The 17,336-nt window shown below is 59.3% G+C and overlaps 1 protein-coding gene across 1 annotated transcript in view; it reads right to left on the bottom strand.

Annotated features, from left to right (window-relative positions):
* The window catches only part of SHANK2 (SH3 and multiple ankyrin repeat domains 2), a 428,650-nt gene extending 414,148 nt beyond the window's left edge, over positions 1-14,502 (bottom strand). The window contains exon 1 of the mRNA XM_066359996.1: positions 14,086-14,502. The gene's annotated coding sequence lies outside the window, so the exon portion shown is untranslated. The remainder of the gene's footprint in view (positions 1-14,085) is intronic.
* Between the last annotated feature and the right edge of the window lie 2,834 nt (positions 14,503-17,336).

Below are 17,336 nucleotides of genomic sequence, written 5' to 3'. Positions count from 1 at the left end.
GAGAGCACAGGTGCGGAAGTGCCCGCACAGGTGGGCAGCGCGTGTCTCCCACGAGGTCTGCAGAGAGCGTGCGGACAGCAGTAACGGTAATAACTCACCCAGCTACCGGCAAAGACCCAGGTCGCTTTTTACGGGACGGCGTCGTGAACAGAAAACATTCAACGAGAGTGTATTTTATTATGGCATTATTCAAGTAAGCCTTCTCAAGAAATTATTATTATTGTTTTTTTGCCCCAGAACGTGGAACAGGATGGGGTTGGCTGGAGAGTCTGTCTTTGGAGGTATATGTCCTCTCTCCTGGAAAAAGCAGAAGCCCCACCCCAGGCCTGCGCACGGGACCCCATTCACTGGGAGCCCAGCAGAGGTTTCGGGGCACCAATACCTGAGAGCCGTCGGGCCTCAAGGATACTGCAGGGAGGGCCAGCAAACTGCCCGCGTGTCCCGGGGCACCAGGACTGTTAGGTAAGGTTAACAACAGCACCCGGACACGCCAGGCGAGTCTCTGGTTCTCCTGCTGTCCTGGGCTTGGGCTCGGTTGGGCGTCTACACTAAACCCCCAGGGACCACGGGGGGCAGGGTGATGGCTCAGCCCAGGGACCGGGGGCCAACTGGAAGCCCAGCGGGACCTGGCCCTGGGCCTTGGGCCTTCCCGAGGTTCCGTGTTCTCTGAGAGGGCCGGGCCTGGCCCTCTCAGCACCAACCTCAGTTCTCTCTGACGTGGGACGGTGTCCCCACTGTGGGGTGGCGGCTGTGACCGTGGAGGTGCTAAGGCCTCTCTCCTGCTCCTGCGATGAAGGGTCCTGGAGCTGAGCCCCAGGGAGCATGTCTGCGGGAAGGGGCTCCGTCAGGGAAGGTGCTGGGGGGGGGGTGTACAGGGAGAAGCCTGGGGGCCGGGGTTGTGGGGGGCAGAGCAGGGGCAAGAAGTCAGGCAGCAGCGTCCAGCACCCCCTGTAAGCAGCGCTACACACCGGAGCGGTCTGACAGTGGTAGAATTTCAGCCACAAGGGCGATTTTAAATTTCCTAGGAGCCACAATGTTAAAAAGAAAAGAAGCCGTTGAAATGAATAGTTATCTTATATTTTCTTTAACCCAGCAGACGCAAAACAATATAATCTCCTGTGGCACCAGCCAGGTTTCCAGCGCTCCGCCTCCACACAGGGCCGGTGGCCGCCACACCTAACGCACAGTTACAGACAGAACTGCATATAATCTCGTGTGGCACGAACCAGGTTTCCAGCGCTCCGCCTCCACACAGGGCCGGTGGCCGCCACACCTACGGCACAGTTACAGTCAGAACTGCTCGGGGCTGGCCTGGGGTCCCTCGGCAGGGGCAGCATCTGTCCCAGGTGCTGAACAGACAAAGCCCTCACTCAGAACTCGAGTGTCACCCGGGTCTGAGCAGCGGGGACCCCGGGTCTGAGTGAGATCTGCTCCGCCTAGTGTTGGCTGGGCGCCCTGGACTGACCCACCCCTCAGAACTGGTTCCCTTTCCTCGACCACAATCAGAGTGATCTGCACTCTGGCTGCGTGGGGTCTAATGGAGATAGTGCAGCCAAGGTCAAAGCTTACTTTTTTTTTTTTTAAGTGAGAAGAGGGGAGATAAGAGAGACAGACTCCCACAAACACCCTGACCAGGATCCACCCGGAAATCTTATCTAGAATCGATGCTTGAGTACTGTGCTATTTTTAGCACCTGAGGCTGATGTGTTCGAACCAACCAAGCTATCCTCAGCGCCCGGGGCCACGCTCGAACCAATTGAGCCACTGGTTGCAGGAGGGGAAGAGGGAGAGAAGGGGGCATGGCAGGGGTAGAGAAGCAGATGGTTGCTTCTCCTGAGTACCCTGACCAGCGATCGAACTTGGGACCTCCACATGCAGGACTGATGCTCTATCCACTAAGCCAGGGGTCCCCAAACTTTTTACACGGGGGGCCAGTTCACTGTCCCTCAGACCGTTGGAGGGCCGCCACATACAGTGCTCCTCTCACTGACCACCAATGAAAGAGGTGCCCCTTCTGGAAGTGCGGCGGGGCCGGATAAATGGCCTCAGGGGGCCGCATGCAGCCCACGGGCCGTAGTTTGGGGACACCTGCACTAAGCCAACCGGAGAGGACCCAAAGCTTATTTTTAAGTGACTGTAAACACACACTGTGGACTTTAGAGCTAAGATCAAGAGGCCAACGGGACAGAAGGGGACAGCCCAACTGATGACCAATCCCCAGCTGAACTCGGGAGCTGGACCTGTGACAGACGCCAAGGACAGGTGACCAAAATTCAGGGGCTGGGGCAGGTCTCCCTGTGCAGAGACAATTAGATCCCTGCTTAATGCTAGACCTGGGTGCTAACTCCAGAGGAATCAAAATAAAAATAAAACAACTAATGAAAAGCAAAATATTACAATTATTAGAAGAGACTGGGATGTCTATGACAAGCACCAGACCGGGAAAAGGACAATGAACTCGACCATGTCCGAGTGGAAGACTTGACAACAGAAAGCGACATACTATCAGCAGAAGTGAGGGGACAGGTCCCACCTTGACCTGGGGGGGGGGGAGGGTGCCGGCACGCATAAAGAGCACCTGCCAATCAGCGAAGACGCTGAGGACCGCCCCCCACCCCGCGGAGAAAACAGAGACTCAGAAGAGGGAGGACTGAGCGGCCGGAGAACTGGAAGACGCTGTCTCTGAATCAGAGGCAAGGCAGGTTCCCACGCGACGCCCAGTCCCGCCCCCCGGACCCGCGTGAAGCAGACAGCGCTCAGGCTGAGTGAGGGCCGGGGCAGGGGCAGGGGCACAGGGTCGCGCACCAGGCTCCTGGGTTATACCGTAGGACACACCCCCTTGGAGGACAGTTAGGGAAAGTCATGAAAGTTAGACCTGTGACTCCTCCCCCCCCCAAAAAAAAATACCGCAGCCTCAGCAACGTCTGCTCCAGTGACCCACCCTGGGACAAGGGGGTGCCTGGACAAGGACCTTCCCTGCAGCACAAGCTGAAGGAGAAAGCCCAGAGCCATCGCGGGGAAGGACCGATAAACCCGTTCCTTGAAAGACGACACATCAGTGACAATGTACAGACTAGAGCTACACGATCAAAAATTGACTTTTTAAGGCGCTATACATCGAGGGGCCCCCAAGACAAAGCTGCCAGGAAGCAGCGGGAGTCCTGACCCCTCCCCTGCACCCTGCACCCCACACAGGCAGGGGTGGGGTTCGGCCCGGTTGCACAGCTTCGGCAGAACCGACACTGAACTTTTTGTTGGGTTCGGGGAACCGGCTGTTAGAACGGCACTTGTCACCAGGGTTCTCTCTGAGGTGGGCACCCGGGCAGCCGCCCCGTGTGGAAATCACACACTGACATTCTTGACTCTTTTTTTAATGTCCATCTGGGCGGCAGCGTGTTCTAGGCGCCCGTCGTCATGGTCATTCTGTCCACGGGTGAAAAAAACTTGCAAGTGAGGACACCCATCAAGAAGCAATACGGAGATTCTCCTAAGTAACAGTTTTGTGGGTTTTTTGGTCAAGTATTATTCAATACTTTTTCATTGATATTTTAAAACTCTTTCTTATAACATAATCTAGTTTTGTGTATCTCTTTAATTGTTCTTATTTAAGTAGTAAATGCATGAAATAATGAACTACTTTTTGGTATATTGCTTTTTTATTCTTAAAATGGTCATTAGGGCAGAGAGCTGGTTGTGACATTATTGGAATCCCACCGCTGCATACAAGTCACCCAGGGTCCCTCTGGACCAGCCAACAGGCTCCACCAGTGATAGTTCTTCACGTCAGTCAACACCGCTCTGGACCACCAGCCCGTGTTTAAGGTCATGAGGCCACCAGAAAGCCCCAGTGGTTAACGAGCTACATTTTGCAGGAGACATGCCCCTGCTTCTCTCTCTGGCCCGGTACCCCCCCCCCCCCGCCCCGGTCCTGCCCTAGCCCTGGACTAGACCCACAGGGTGAAACACCCATTGGGCTCCCAGGAAGAAGTGCCTCTCCTCCTCGGGGGGGGGACACGGGACACAGGGAAGGAATCCTGCTCCACAAGTTCTCTGACAAACGGGGCCCCCTGCCTTGTCCAAAGATTCAAGAAGGTGGGCCTCTCTCGGCATGGGGTCAGGCGACACCCTGGACCAGAGAGGTGGGCAGGTCGCCGGTTTCACACGCGCTTTCTGAAACTGGGGGGGGGGGGGGCGGCGTGCACACCCACGGTGGTGGAAGTCCTCTTCACAGCGGCCGAAGGTGACAGCAAGCCAAGGGACCGCGGACGGGGCACGGACACACAGGGTGCCTTCCGTGCACACGGTGGAGATCGCTCAGCCTCAAGAAGGAAGGACATCAGACACCTGCTACCGTGTGAGTGACGCCAGAGGACATGACATAAAGGAAAAGGAACCACTCACAACAAGACTCCACGTCCCTCGAGTCCTCAAGTTCACAGAGACAGAAAGCAGAGTGGTGGGTGACGGGCCTGGGGAGGGGACCACAGGTGTGTCGAGCCCTGCTCCCCGGCTGGGGGGGGGGGGCTTGCACATTCATCTTACTCCAGGAACATCAATGTCCCACATGACACATCATCACCCTGGGGGACAGTTTCCTCCCAGGGCCCTTCCCCTCCACCCGGTCGGGGGATTTTCCGGGCTTCCAGCCTTTTCCTCACATTCCTCTCTTCTCCTCCAGCTCCGAGAAACGGTCTTCACCCCCAGACAAGCGTCAGGGCCGGCTCAGTTAGAGCCCAGCGCCCCCCCCCCCGGCAGACCGAGAACCCAGCCAGCAGCCTGAGACAAGTGACTGTGTGCGACAGGCAGGCGTGCTTGCTGTCCATGGCCCCGAGGTCCCACATGGGTCCTCGGCCCCCTCTCCCCACCCGCAGCCCAGCCCGGCATCGGGAGCCATGACAGTGCTCTCTTCCCTGAGACCGCCCGGCCTCCTGCCTGGTGGCGGTCCCCGACCGGTCCCCCACGTGCGGACACCCTCCCTCGTGTCAGAAAACAGCCTGTTTGCTGGCCTTCCCCTATGCTTCAAAGGACCAGCCTGGCTCCCAACAGTGGTGGCTGCAATAAGGAGCTTTTGGCGACATCAGAGACACAGGTGACCCCTTCCATAGTGAAGTGCCCCTCCTCCTACCAAACCCCAGCAGTGGATCAAACCGGCTGCCTGCCTTCCCGGAGCCCACGTCCCGTCACTGGAGACTCCTGTCACCGGCGGGCCTGTCACTGGCTCGCAGCAGGGACCCCCCGCCGACCCTCTGCAAGCCCCAACTGAACTTCAGATACATCCTCCACGACAGGAGAAAGCACCACATGTTGCTGGAAACATCCACCTGACTACAGGCCGGAGAGCACAATGTCGGGAGGAACCCGGTCCGAATCAGCACGGGCACCCCGCAGTCCCCGGGCCGGAGTCACTCACCTAGCACCCCGGGAGGGAGCCCCAAGAATCAGCACGGGCACCCCGCAGCCCCCGGGCCGGAGTCACTCACCTAGCACCCCGGGAGGGAACCCCAAGAATCAGCATGGGCACCCCGCAGTCCCTGGGCTGGAGTCACTCACCTAGCACCCTGGGAGGGAGCCCCAAGAATCAGCAGGGCACCCCGCAGTCCCCGGGCCAGAGTCACTCACCTAGCACCCCGGGAGGGAGCCCCAAGAATCAGCACGGGCACCCCGCAGTCCCCGGGCCGGAGTCACTCACCTAGCACCCCGGGAGGGAACCCCAAGAATCAGCACAGGCACCCCGCAGCCCCCGGGCCAGAGTCACTCACCTAGCACCCCGGGAGGGAGCCCTAAGAATCAGCACAGGCACCCCGCAGCCCCCGGGCCGGAGTCACTCACCTAGCACCCCGGGAGGGAGCCCCAAGAATCAGCACGGGCTCCCCGCAGTCCCCGGGCTGGAGTCACTCACCTAACACCCCGGGAGGGAGCCCCAAGAATCAGAACACGAGAGACCCACGTGGCCACGGCACAGACAGGGTCTTTGTGGGTCCCTTCATCCAGAGATTTTCAGCCGGTGCGCCGCAAGAGTCTTTAAAACCTGCAGTACCTGACTATTTAGTCAGGGGCACTGACCTCTTGTCCCTGAGAACGTCAAATAAAAAACATGACAACGGTCAACGCAACAAGAGCCGTCCCATGTGAATGAATCAAAAGTATACTTCCTTTTTCCTTTTTTTTTTTTCTTTTTGGTCCCATCGGCAAAAAATATATCTTTTGGCCTGCCGTAGAATTTCAGTAATTAGTTCGTGGGTGCCCGGAGGTAAAAGAGGGTGAAAGCCGATGCCCGTGGCCAGGGGCGGGCAGTGTTCCCCAGCTGCGTGCACTTTGGACCACAGAGTTGCCCGAGGAAAGCAGATTCGGAACCAGAAACTGACACCCGTCCCCCGCGTGTTGGGGTACACCCCGGTCTCATCTGGACTCCTGTGTCCGCCAGGAAAGTCACCGTTTAACCACGGCCGCTGGTTCTGCCCTCCCCACCCCGCGCCCCGGTCCCCACGTGGCCTCCCCCAGTAAACATCCTGGGCGTCACCTCGGTGGAGGGAAGTGCCCGTGCCACCGGAGGCCGGCGACCTGTCGTGTCGCTGCCAGGCCTGAATTAACGCAGCCCCGGGGGCCCGCCCACGTCGGAGAGCCTCAGAATGGGGCTGAGAGAGGACAGGCCGTGGTGGCCCGACTGGTTTTGTGACTTCCTGGCGCTGGGCGCACCCAGGAGGGAAGGTCGGGAGCTGCCAGGCCAGGCCGGCTCCTTCTGCACCAGCACCCGGGACGCTCGCCAGCCACACGCAGTGTTCAAGAGACACCCCCGGGGGGCCAGCTCCGCACAGGTGCCCCCAGGACCCTGCGGTATCGGTACCGAGAGAAGCAGACCCGCCCTTCCCTGGGGAACCCGCCTGCTGGTGCCGAGATGGGGCAGCCCGGGGCCCCGCAGGAAGCAGGGGCCGCACCAGCGGTAGGCCAGGCCCCCGACACAGGACTATGGGAACGCAGGACAATTCATGGAGATCGGGAAGACTGGGGGTAGGGGCAGGGCAAAGCCCCAGACAGGAGTGGTTGGGCCCTGTGACACCAGAAGGGGCCCCTCTGCCACTCCTAAGTCCCTTCCACACCCACCCACCCCTCACGCCCCAGGAAAGGGTCCCAAGGTGAATTGTCAGGAAGGTGCAGAGACTCACTCCCCACCTCCCAGGCCGGCCTTCAGCTCAGCTCAGGCGGTTTGACCCTCTCCCTGGGCCCCTGGCCTCCCCCAGTCCCCACTGCCCCGTCCTGCCCTCCCTCGGGCTCCAGCGGTACCACAGGGCCATCCGAGCCCCTGGCGAGCACTGGGCCAGCCCCGCTGTGCTGGCTGCCAGCCACCCCATCCAGGAGTCCGGCCCGGGTTCTGATTTGTCCTGCGAAGCCGGGGCAGGAGGTCTGGGACCCTAGAGAGGACGGGGAACCTGGAGGGGAAGTAGAATCCTGCCCGTGTCTCCCTCCTCCTGGGGGCTGACCCTTTCCAAAGGGCACAGTCTAAAGGGGGTCCGCCATTCCTGCCAAAGCACCATTGGAAAGGCCTGGGGTGGCCCTTTTCCCAGCACCTGCTCCCGTGTTCTACACACCCAAGGTCGTCCTGGAGCTGGGGGGGGGGTGTGCCCCAAACATTAAGGGGTAATTACCTCCGGCTTTCATTAAAACCCTACATGCTCCCAGAAACGCTTCCGTCTTCCGTCTCCAAAACCCCCTAACGTATTCACGGGGCTCTGAGCTTTCTCCGTGCACAGGTCGCCTTTTTTACATACAGACTTAGCCGCTCGAGGCCACCAAGTTAATTTACGTGTCTCTTCCCTGCAGAGAAGGCTGTCAGGCCAATTTAACAAAAGACACGGGCGCTTCACGAAGGTCTATGTGACAGCCGGGTGGGTTCTCTGGGGCGGCGGCAGTTACCAGTGTGAGTGAGGACAGGGGCCGCGGGCGGCCCTCACGGCCCCTCGGTGTCCGCGTCCAGGAGAGGTGGCGGGTCACCGGAGGCCCGGGTGTCCCGCAGTGGATGCATGAACGTTGGGCAACAGTTACTCTGAAACGTCTGCGACTGACCTGGCAAACGAGGGTCGACGCCCTTTGCGGATATTCAAACCTATGAAGGAACAGTTTTAGCCGTGGGCTGACCAATGCCCGAGAAGTCTATTAAAACGGCGACTGTCAGACTGGGGTGGACGGGAAAAAGGAGTTCTGGGCACAAGTCTCTGGGCCTTGACGGATATCGGAATTTTTTTTTTTTTTTGGTATTTTTTCTGAAGCTGGAAACGGGGAGAGACAGTCAGACAGACTCCCGCATGCGCCCGACCGGGATCCACCCGGCACGCCCACCAGGGGGCGACGCTCTGCCCCTCCGGGGCGTCACTCTGTTGCGACAAGAGCCACTCTAGCGCCTGGGGCAGAGGCCGAGGAGCCATCCCCAGCGCCCAGGCCATCTTCGCTCCAATGGAGCCTCGGCTGCGGGAGGGGAAGAGAGAGACAGAGAGGAAGGAGGGGGGAGTGGAGAAGCAGATGGGCGCTTCTCCTGTGTGCCCTGGCCGGGAATCGAACCCAGGACTTCTGCACGCCAGGCCGATGCTCTACCACTGAGCCAACCGGCCAGGGCCTCGGAATTTTTCATACGACATGGTGCAAGAGACCCTGTGAGGGGGGGCACATTGTTTTGGAGGGAAAAAAACACACACACTTTTAGGGAGCTGAAAGGCAAATAAATAAATGAATAAAATTTTGAAGACACTTGCCCAAGCCAGGTGCAGCCACTGGAGCTGTGCAATGATTATCTGCCTACTGCATACCTCCAGGCGGGTCTCCCAAGGTAAGCGTTCTCCAGGAAGCGACTCAGGACTCCCTGACCAGCCATTGTTCCCACAGAAACCTGGGGCATCTCTGCCAGGCTGCTCCTAGAGTTCCGGAGGGTGGGGGTCCCTCTGGGGAGCTCCTGTCCTGCCTCGGTCAGAATTTCGGGGTGGGGAGGTTGGCCAGGAGCCCCTCACCCGAGGCCCAGCATCTGAAATACGCAGCTTTGCTGTTAGGAGCTCGTGGACTAATTCACTGAGCCACCCGAGAGCCCTTGGCACAGGCCACAGGGACGATTTTCAGGCACTGTCCTGGTCTGTTGAGGGCTCTGGCACCCCGCAGCCACTGCCGGGGCGGGGGGGGGGACCCTGCTCTTCACCGCAGCTCCCCACACACGTGCCAGACCCGCGGCTTCTCGGGTCTCAGCCCCTCAGCAAGTGACACATGCCTCCACTGGCCCGTCCCCAGTCCCCAGCCACCCAGCGACAGCGATGCAGGTGCCTGTCCCTCGGGCCTGGGCAGGCTCTCTGCTGTTGGGGCTGGAAACCCCGGAGGGGCCGGAAGGCTCCCGCCCCACGCATCTCTGTCCCCCAACGACCGACCTCAGCAACCACTGCAGCTCACGGCATGAACGTTCATCAGCTGCTTCAAAACATGTCTTAAGTTTGCTTTCTAAGAAAAGAAAAAATAGGTGTTTCCCATCAAGAAGTCTGATCAGAAACTTGGGTTTCTGTTCCCTGACTATAGATGGCTCTTTCTCACACCTCAGTGACAAAGACAAGCATTTTCTGGGGGGAGGGGGGTGGGGGCTGAGGGGTGGGCCACCCTGGAGCAATCCCAGCTCACCCTCACTGCCTGTGTGGCCCAGGGAAAGCGGCTCAACATCTCTAAGCTTCAAGCTCCTCACGGGTAAGGTGAGAGGGTCATGACCTCTCTCCTTGGGGGTTTGTCACCTGCAGCAAGAGTGCCCCGCGGGGACAATGTGAGGGTCCTGCCACCCCTGGGGCAGCTGCCGTCACCGTCATGATCGCGATGACCTGGAACTTAGAAGACTGAAGTACTGTACAGCACTGGTGCTCAGTCCCGGAGGAATGCCAGCAAAGGCCACAGCAGACAGCCCACCCTTCCAGGGGTTTCCTGTCCCCTCCGCACCCCCCATCCTCAGACTGTGTTGGGGACCCCGTCTGTGCCCCCCTGTGCCCAGTGGTCACCTCTACCACGGCCCCTGCCCCACTGCACACTAATGGGCCAATCAATTCCCCTCTGGATCTCCTCCATGCTGGCCTGGAATTCCCCGGGCACCTGCTGCGGCCGCCTCCTGGCCTGGCACCAGCAGCAGGGCCTCAGCTGATTACCTGCTGAGGTCATTTTTAGGCCCCATGCAGAGAAAACCCAATGTTCCCTAGATCACCTCGAAGCCACAGAGGAGGGCAGGCCCCTCCTTTGGGTGGGTGGGCAGGTGCAGTGGCCAGGTCACAGGTCACTCAGCCCAGGGCTCTGGACTCTGAGCCCTTCAGCTGCTCACTCCACGGTCTCCCAGCAAGCACCCCGGCGATGGAGCTGGGGGCTCCGCAGATGGGAAAAGCGTGGCTTCTGTGTGGGGTGCTCTCCTCTCCGCACCCCATCCCCCTCCAAACCCTCCTCAGTCAAAGAAGTGAATCCAGTAAATTAGCCAGAGGTCATTTGGGTGACAAAGACCCTAAGTGTCCTCTCCCTGGGTGGGGCTCCAGATGAGGTAAAGGGACATTTCCACAGGCTCTTCTGCTCCAGCTCCACAGCCTCAGGGGAGGCTGAGCCTTCAGGTGACAAAGCGGGAGGCTGGGGCTCAGGGGAAGGGAGCTCGGGGCTCAGAGCCGAGACTCAGACAGCAGTCTCATCTCTCATCGCCCCAGATTCCTCTGCAGCAAGAGGCCCGCCGCCCCCTCAGCAGCCCCCACATGGAGCCCCACTTTGGGAAAGTCCCCATCGTGCACGCATGGGACAAGAACGCCACCCTTCAGGCCTCTGTTACACATCTGGACAGACAGCGGGTCCAGAGGGTGATTTCTCTGTAAAAAGCAGGTTTTGCTCATGTGTTTCCTGTAGGCTGGTCCCCTCCCGGAATTTTTCTCTTAGTGTTTGGCTGTATATCCGGGTTCTCCTCGTCACTGATGAAATAGACTGCTCACAAAAATTAGGGGATATTTCAAAATGAATAGGAAATGATTAAAAAAGAAGCATTTGATTTTTTTTTATTAAAAGAGAACGTCAGAAAAGCAAACAAGTCGGGCCCTGGCCGGTTGGCTCAGCGGTAGAGCGTCAGCCTGGCGTGCAGAAGTCCTGGGTTCGATTCCCGGCCAGGGCACACAGGAGAAGCGTCCATCTGCTTCTCCACCTCTCCCCCTCTCCTTCCTCTCTGTCTCTTTCTTCCCCTCCTGCAGCTGAGGCTACATTGGAGCAAAGATGGCCCGGGCGCTGGGGATGGCTCCTTGGCCTCTGCCCCAGGCGCTAGAGTGGCTCTGGTCGCGGCAGAGCGACGCCCCGGAGGGGCAGAGCATCACCCCCTGGTGGGCAGAGCGTCGCCCCCTGGCGGGCGTGCCGGTGGATCCCTGTGGGGCGCATGCGGGAGTCTGATTGTCTCTCCCCGTTTCTAGCTTCAGAAAAATACAAAAAAAAAAAAAAAAAAAAAGAAAAGCAAACAAGTCAAAGAAAGTTGTTTGATTATGCAAATGAGATGCAAAACCAGCTTTTATTTCATTGGCGAAAACGCACTTATACAAAAGGCTGGAAGGACTGGAGTGTCTGCACATTCCCTGATCCCCTAATTTTTGTGAGCAGTGTATAAAATGCAAGGCTACCTGGAAACTCCTTTTATCTTCCTCCTGGTGGCATTCCTCACATCTGAGCCTTCTAGGTAGGGCCCCCACCCGGCCTACACCAAATCACCTTCACAGGGTGACCCCCCAAGATGCCAGAAGGGGAGGGTGGGGGGCTTGAACACTACTTGCCAAATAAATGAATGAGCACCTCTTGGAAACTCACCTGAACATGAACTGGACTTTTAAAGCAAACTGTACTTGGAGCCAGAAAGATGCTCCCTACCTGACCCCCAACAAAATGAAGTCTAATTTGTTCAAAGCAGCCAGGTGCCCACTGGGACCCCACCTTTTTGGACAAAATTGCCTTATTCATCGAGAGTGCCTTTTGATAGTTGAGGAGTCACAGCCTTCTTCTAAGGGCCCCCCCAAAAAAGCCACCTCTCTACCCAATTCTTCCTTCTAGGAAGATCAGAAATCGCTCAGCACAATAATGGGACCAGCGACCTAAGAACACTGCTCCCCGGGTGTCGTTCCTCCAGACATCCCGAAGACACCTCATCCCTGTTAAGACCAGGGTCCCCGCAGATCTCCAGAAGGGTGCTGACTTCCTGTCTCTGCGTACTAACCCCTCTTACAGCGGCCACATCGACTGTCACTTCCGGATCACTGCAGAAACCCCCCGGGCAGAGACCTCCAGACAGACAAAGGTTCACCCCTTTTACTAGACGCAGCTAGGTTATCACCCACAGTGGTGAGAAAACTGGGGTCTCCAAAAACAGCTCTCCCTGCCCCCCCCCCAGTCTGTTCCAGCACTCAGAAGCTCCCCAAGGCCACTAGGCCCAGGCTCGGGGCAGCAGGCCTCGTTAATTACTATTTCATGTGGACAGCCCCACTTGGATCAAGGCTGAATTCAGGGGCTCTCCCTGCAGCGGTTCGGCCAAGTCGGGGGACAAATCCCAGGTAGAGCCCAAACCTCATTCGCTCCCCCACGGAGAACTGCCGAAATTGCCTCTGAGCGCTTCTCAGAACTTACTTTAATTAGCGACTGACCTCATTAATTCGAATTTGAGTTTCAAACAAAAAGAGGTCAGGGAACTATTCAATTTACTCCTTCGAATTTTCAGTGGAAGCCACTTTATTTTCGGATGGCCTCTGAGGACCCCCCAGGCCCGTGCTCACAGCTTGCGTGCCCCGAGTCTCCCCCGCACTGCGGCCTGAGGAGCCCAAGCGTCCTATCAGATCTCGCCGCCCAGGGTCACTTTAAAAGCTCAGCTGCGAAAGTCCACGATCACGAGCGCTGGCCTACCGCGCCCCGTTTGGACGCCCCCAGGCCCACGGACACACGACCCTCGCTCGCCCTCCCTCCCAAACTGCACAGACCGCCGGCGCGCGGACCCACCGGGACAGCAACCTGCAGGCAGCCTGCACCCTCCAAACCCGGGCGGCGAGATCCCCCGCGGGGGTCGCACCTCCTCGCGCGATCCAGGGGCCCCAGCCCGGGTGGCAAGTGCGTGGTAGTGGGGTCTCCCCGCGCACACCGCGCGCGCGGGCCGCCCTGCCGAGGCGCGGGCGGAGCTGCCCCGCCGCCAGGAGGAGGGATGCCCGGGCGAAAGTTGCCAGGGAAACTTGAGCAACTCGAGCGCCCGGTGCCAGCCTCCTGCATAATTCACGGGCGGCGGCGGCGGCGGCGGGACGCGGAGCTGCTCACCTGCACCGGCTGCTCTCCCCTCCCCCCAACCTCGGCTGGGACACGTGGCGGGCAAAGCCGAACACTTGGCGGGGATTCTGCGTGACCCCGGGGACCGAAATGCCCGACCTGTGACCCCAAGGCCTACACCGGGTACGCCAGCCCCGGCCTCCCGGGACACGCTGCACTGGCCGCTCGCACCTGGATGGCGCTCTAGGCGCTGGTGTGAGGCCAGGTAGCCGCAGCAGGGTCTCTAGGGACCTCGCGACCGCGGCGCAGATCCCTGCCCCCCGCGCGCCCCCTGGCGGCCCCGCGCCGGCCACTACGTGGACATGCTGGCCCAGGTCATCCCGCCGGCGGGCGGCGACCTAGGGCCAAGAGACCCCCCGGGGAGGGTGAGAGGGATGAGGGTGGGCGCACCGGCGTTGCCCCAGGGGGAGGCTCAGGGCTTAGTAGCAGTGAGGGGGTTCATGCGCGAGCGGGACAAAGGGGGTGGTCCTGCGCTCTGCGCCCACGCCACTTCCCAAGCATTTTAAACCAGACCCTCAAATAAAGCCATGGGGAGGTTTCTACAGAGAAGCGACCTTCACTCGGGCGCGCGGAACCCTCTACCCAGACCCCCAGACCCAAACACTAGGGGTCCAGGGCCGCGCTTACCCGGTAGTTGGTGCTCCCGGAGTCCAAACACACCCAAAATGCAGCTAGAGAGCAGGGTTCGGCGCCCGAGGGCTACCTACTGTCCTTCCCATACGCGCTGGGTGCCTCAGACACCCCGCCCCACGTTCCCGGCCGCCGCCTTACCTGGTGCCCGGTCCGTGCCAGCTCTTGGCGAGTCGGGACAGGTCGGAGCCCCCTGGGGAAGGCCGGAGTCCGCGCGCACCTGGCTCGGCCGCGGGGACCGGAGCGGTGCCGCGCCCAGCCCGGCGGACGCGCGGGAGCCGCGGCGGCGGCCGCCACTCAGGTGTCCGGGGTGGGGGGAGGGGACACTGCGGCCCCGCCCCACGCTGCAGCGGGAGGCCGGGAGCTCCTCTCTGGGGCGGCTCAGCTGTCCTTCCCCTCGGCCCCGCGCTGGGGTTGAGACTGGAGAGGGTGGGGGAAGGGTCCTCTCGCCGCCAAGGGCGCGCGCGGCCCAGGACCGGAGATAGCGACCCGCGTGGATCTCTCCCCCGGCGAGATCGTGGACCTGCCCCACCTGCCCCACCTGCTCAGGCCCGCGGCGGCGGCTGGGGTGCGGAGGGCAGGTCTGTTGTAGCAACCCCGGCCCCGCCGGCTCTCAGGGCTGCCCCGCCCCCCGCCCCGCCCCCGCTGCGCGGTGGCCGCCCCCCTCCCGGGAGAACCCCAGCGGACCTGAAATTCCCTTATTTTGTAAAGCCCGGTTTCTCTGTGCGATTATCCCGAATGCAGCCGGTTCCGGCCCTAGAGTATTTTACGTTTAATAGGATTCGGCAATACAGAGGCCACTGGCCGTCAGGTCTGCAGAGCACAAGCAAACTTTGTGCCTGGGTCATGCGCCGCCATCTGCTCCCAGGCCACCTTCCACTTCCACGGGCGCCCTCCATCCAGGGGAGCACAGAGCTGTGTCTCTGCCAGCCGCCCTCCCAGCCAAGGAAGTGGGGGCCTCTGGGGAGGGGCGGGGGGCGGATGAAAGCCAGCCTCTCAGGTGAATCCTAGAACCGGAAAGGCACCCTTCGAAGACGCCAGGGGACCCATATCGTTTCCAAGACTCTGGGATCGCTAAGTTTGCCAGCACCTCAAGGGGCATGTCCTGAGCCCCTAACCCCTAACTCAGAGCTGAGACTGGGCGTCTTGACTCCTCCCAACCCGAGGCAGGAACGCTCTGCCCCTAACTCTCCCCAAGGCCCTAAAAATAATTTACTGGGAACTCACCTCCCCTGCACGTACTGTGCGATTCTGGGTAAGCTATGAAGTTTCTGGTCCTGAGTTTTCCAGTATTCTGGAAGGGGAGAGAGTAGTACTTCCTGCCTCCAAGATCTGCTATCTAAAGGGGGGGGGGGCGCCCACCTCCAGGCTGTGATGGAAACAGCTGCTTCCAGGACCGTCTTTCCGTTACCCCAAAACCCCAATCTCTGTCTCCCGATGAAGAGAAACAAAACAAACTACGTACAGAGAATGTCTGCTCTATACTATTCTGCATAGTGCATACCTCATTCTAATATATATTTCACCACTATTTTCTTTAAGTCAATCTCATAGGACATGCCTGAGAGAGTTGCACGGGCCAGTGACTTCAACATACCAAAGGCAAAGTTAAATATTTGCTCTAGATAGTTTTTTTTTTCCCCCTGCTTGCATAATTGTCCCACATTTCAAAGAAATCTTTAAAAGCACTTAGGTTTAAAAAAAAAGAAAGAAAGAAAGAAAGAAGAGAAGTTGTGTTTGGGGCCTGAGTATTTCAGGATGCACATGGAGTGAGCCCTGTTAACCCCGAGGGCGGCTTCCAGAGGCAAACTCCTTTCTCTCTGCATCCCTTAAGCAAGAGGCTTTAATAAAGTATTTGTTGAATGGATAAAGGAGGCAATCAATCAAGTAATAATAATCCTTAAAACAAGAAGCCCTGGCAGGATCTTGCAGGCAGAATTCTTTGGCAGGGACCCGGCGGAGGGTGGGGTCAGGAGAACTTCCCAGGTTCTCTGGGTTTGTCCTGTGGCAGATCCCAGGTCTGGCCCCGGGTGGAAGTGGCGGGGGGGCTTCACTTTCCATGACTTCCATCGGCCCCTCTCCAGGACCCCGAATGAATTGCGTCACCTGAACTAACATGGTGTTTGCCCAGCTCAAGGACGAGTGCCCCAAGTTTCACCGGCCTCCACCCAGGTTTTCAGGCCTCCTCCAAACACCCCTTCCCAGAGTTCTAGAACCATCCCTGCAGATGAGCAAGGGCGGCAGCTGGCCAGAACTCAGCCCAGAACACGTGTCTGCGCGTCCCCACAGAGCGCTCAAATGCTGAAGCCCCACTACTTGTCTTCCAGAAGTCCTTCCCTAGGGACCCCGGCCTCCACCTGCCTCTGGGGGCCCCTCGGCCCGCCCGCCGTCCCCCTGGTCTGTGTGAGGCCCGGCCAGAGCGCTCTGTAGCAGCCCCAGCTTCTGATAGTTTAAGGACGGTGTCCTGCTGACGTCCCAGTTTCTCCGAGTTCTCTTAGTGATATCCAGTTCGGCCACGACTCTGCTCACTCCTTCTACCCTGAGAAGGGGTGTCAGTTCCTTGGGGACACCTTTTCCCCCCAACAGCCCGTTCACGCTCCTGGCGTGGCGTTGGACCGGCACGGAGACCGTCTTCTTTCAGAGCTTTTTTTTCTCCGCAGCCTTATTTCTCGGGGCCCAGAGCGGCCGCGGCCCCACCCCGGCACCCTGTGCTCCTTTCAGCTTTAAGAAAAGGGAACTAACGGCTCTTCTTTTCGCTCCGTGGTTTCAGAACGTCCCTGTTTTGGTTTCTACCCGCTGCCTTTTTCCTCAGACCCCCAACGTGCCTGATGGGGTCCCAGGGGGCTTTCAGGGAGACGGGATGTTTCCCATCCGACGGGCTTCTTCTGTCTTGTGCAACCCGAGGCCTTTAGCCATGAGCTGCAGCACTTAAGGGCTCCCCACTGCAGAGCACCCCGGGACTTCCCGGAAAGAGGGACGATTTTACGGACAACTCGAAACTGGGACATCGTCCTGTAAAAGGGACGAAAAACCTAACTGAGGCCCCCGTCCTGGGAACAACACAATGAATATGTTGTGGCTTGCATTAACCCGGACAGATGCTCACTGCATTCAGTGGCCGTCCTTGTCCGTCTCCCCCAAAGAGGGAGGACCTGCTGGGTTTGGGGACCTTGGAGGCCAGCTCTTTTTTTTTTTTCTTTTGGAGAAGGGTTCTGAGGCTGCCCAGGCGGAATGACCTAACCCATCCCTTCAGCTTACAGGTGGGAAACTGAGGCGCAAAGAAGGATGGGACATACCCGAGGACATGAGGCCAGAGGCGGGGAGAGGCTGGAGCCAGGGGTGCACAGGAGGGGCCAGGAAAAGGCAGGGGTGCGCCGGGACACGAGGTAAAA

This window comes from Saccopteryx leptura, chromosome 1 (assembly GCF_036850995.1).
Source record: "Saccopteryx leptura isolate mSacLep1 chromosome 1, mSacLep1_pri_phased_curated, whole genome shotgun sequence".
In the NCBI taxonomy this organism is placed as follows: domain Eukaryota; kingdom Metazoa; phylum Chordata; class Mammalia; order Chiroptera; family Emballonuridae; genus Saccopteryx; species Saccopteryx leptura.
The sequence above is the reverse complement of the archived record's forward strand: the minus strand, read 5'-3'. Positions and strand labels throughout refer to the sequence as shown.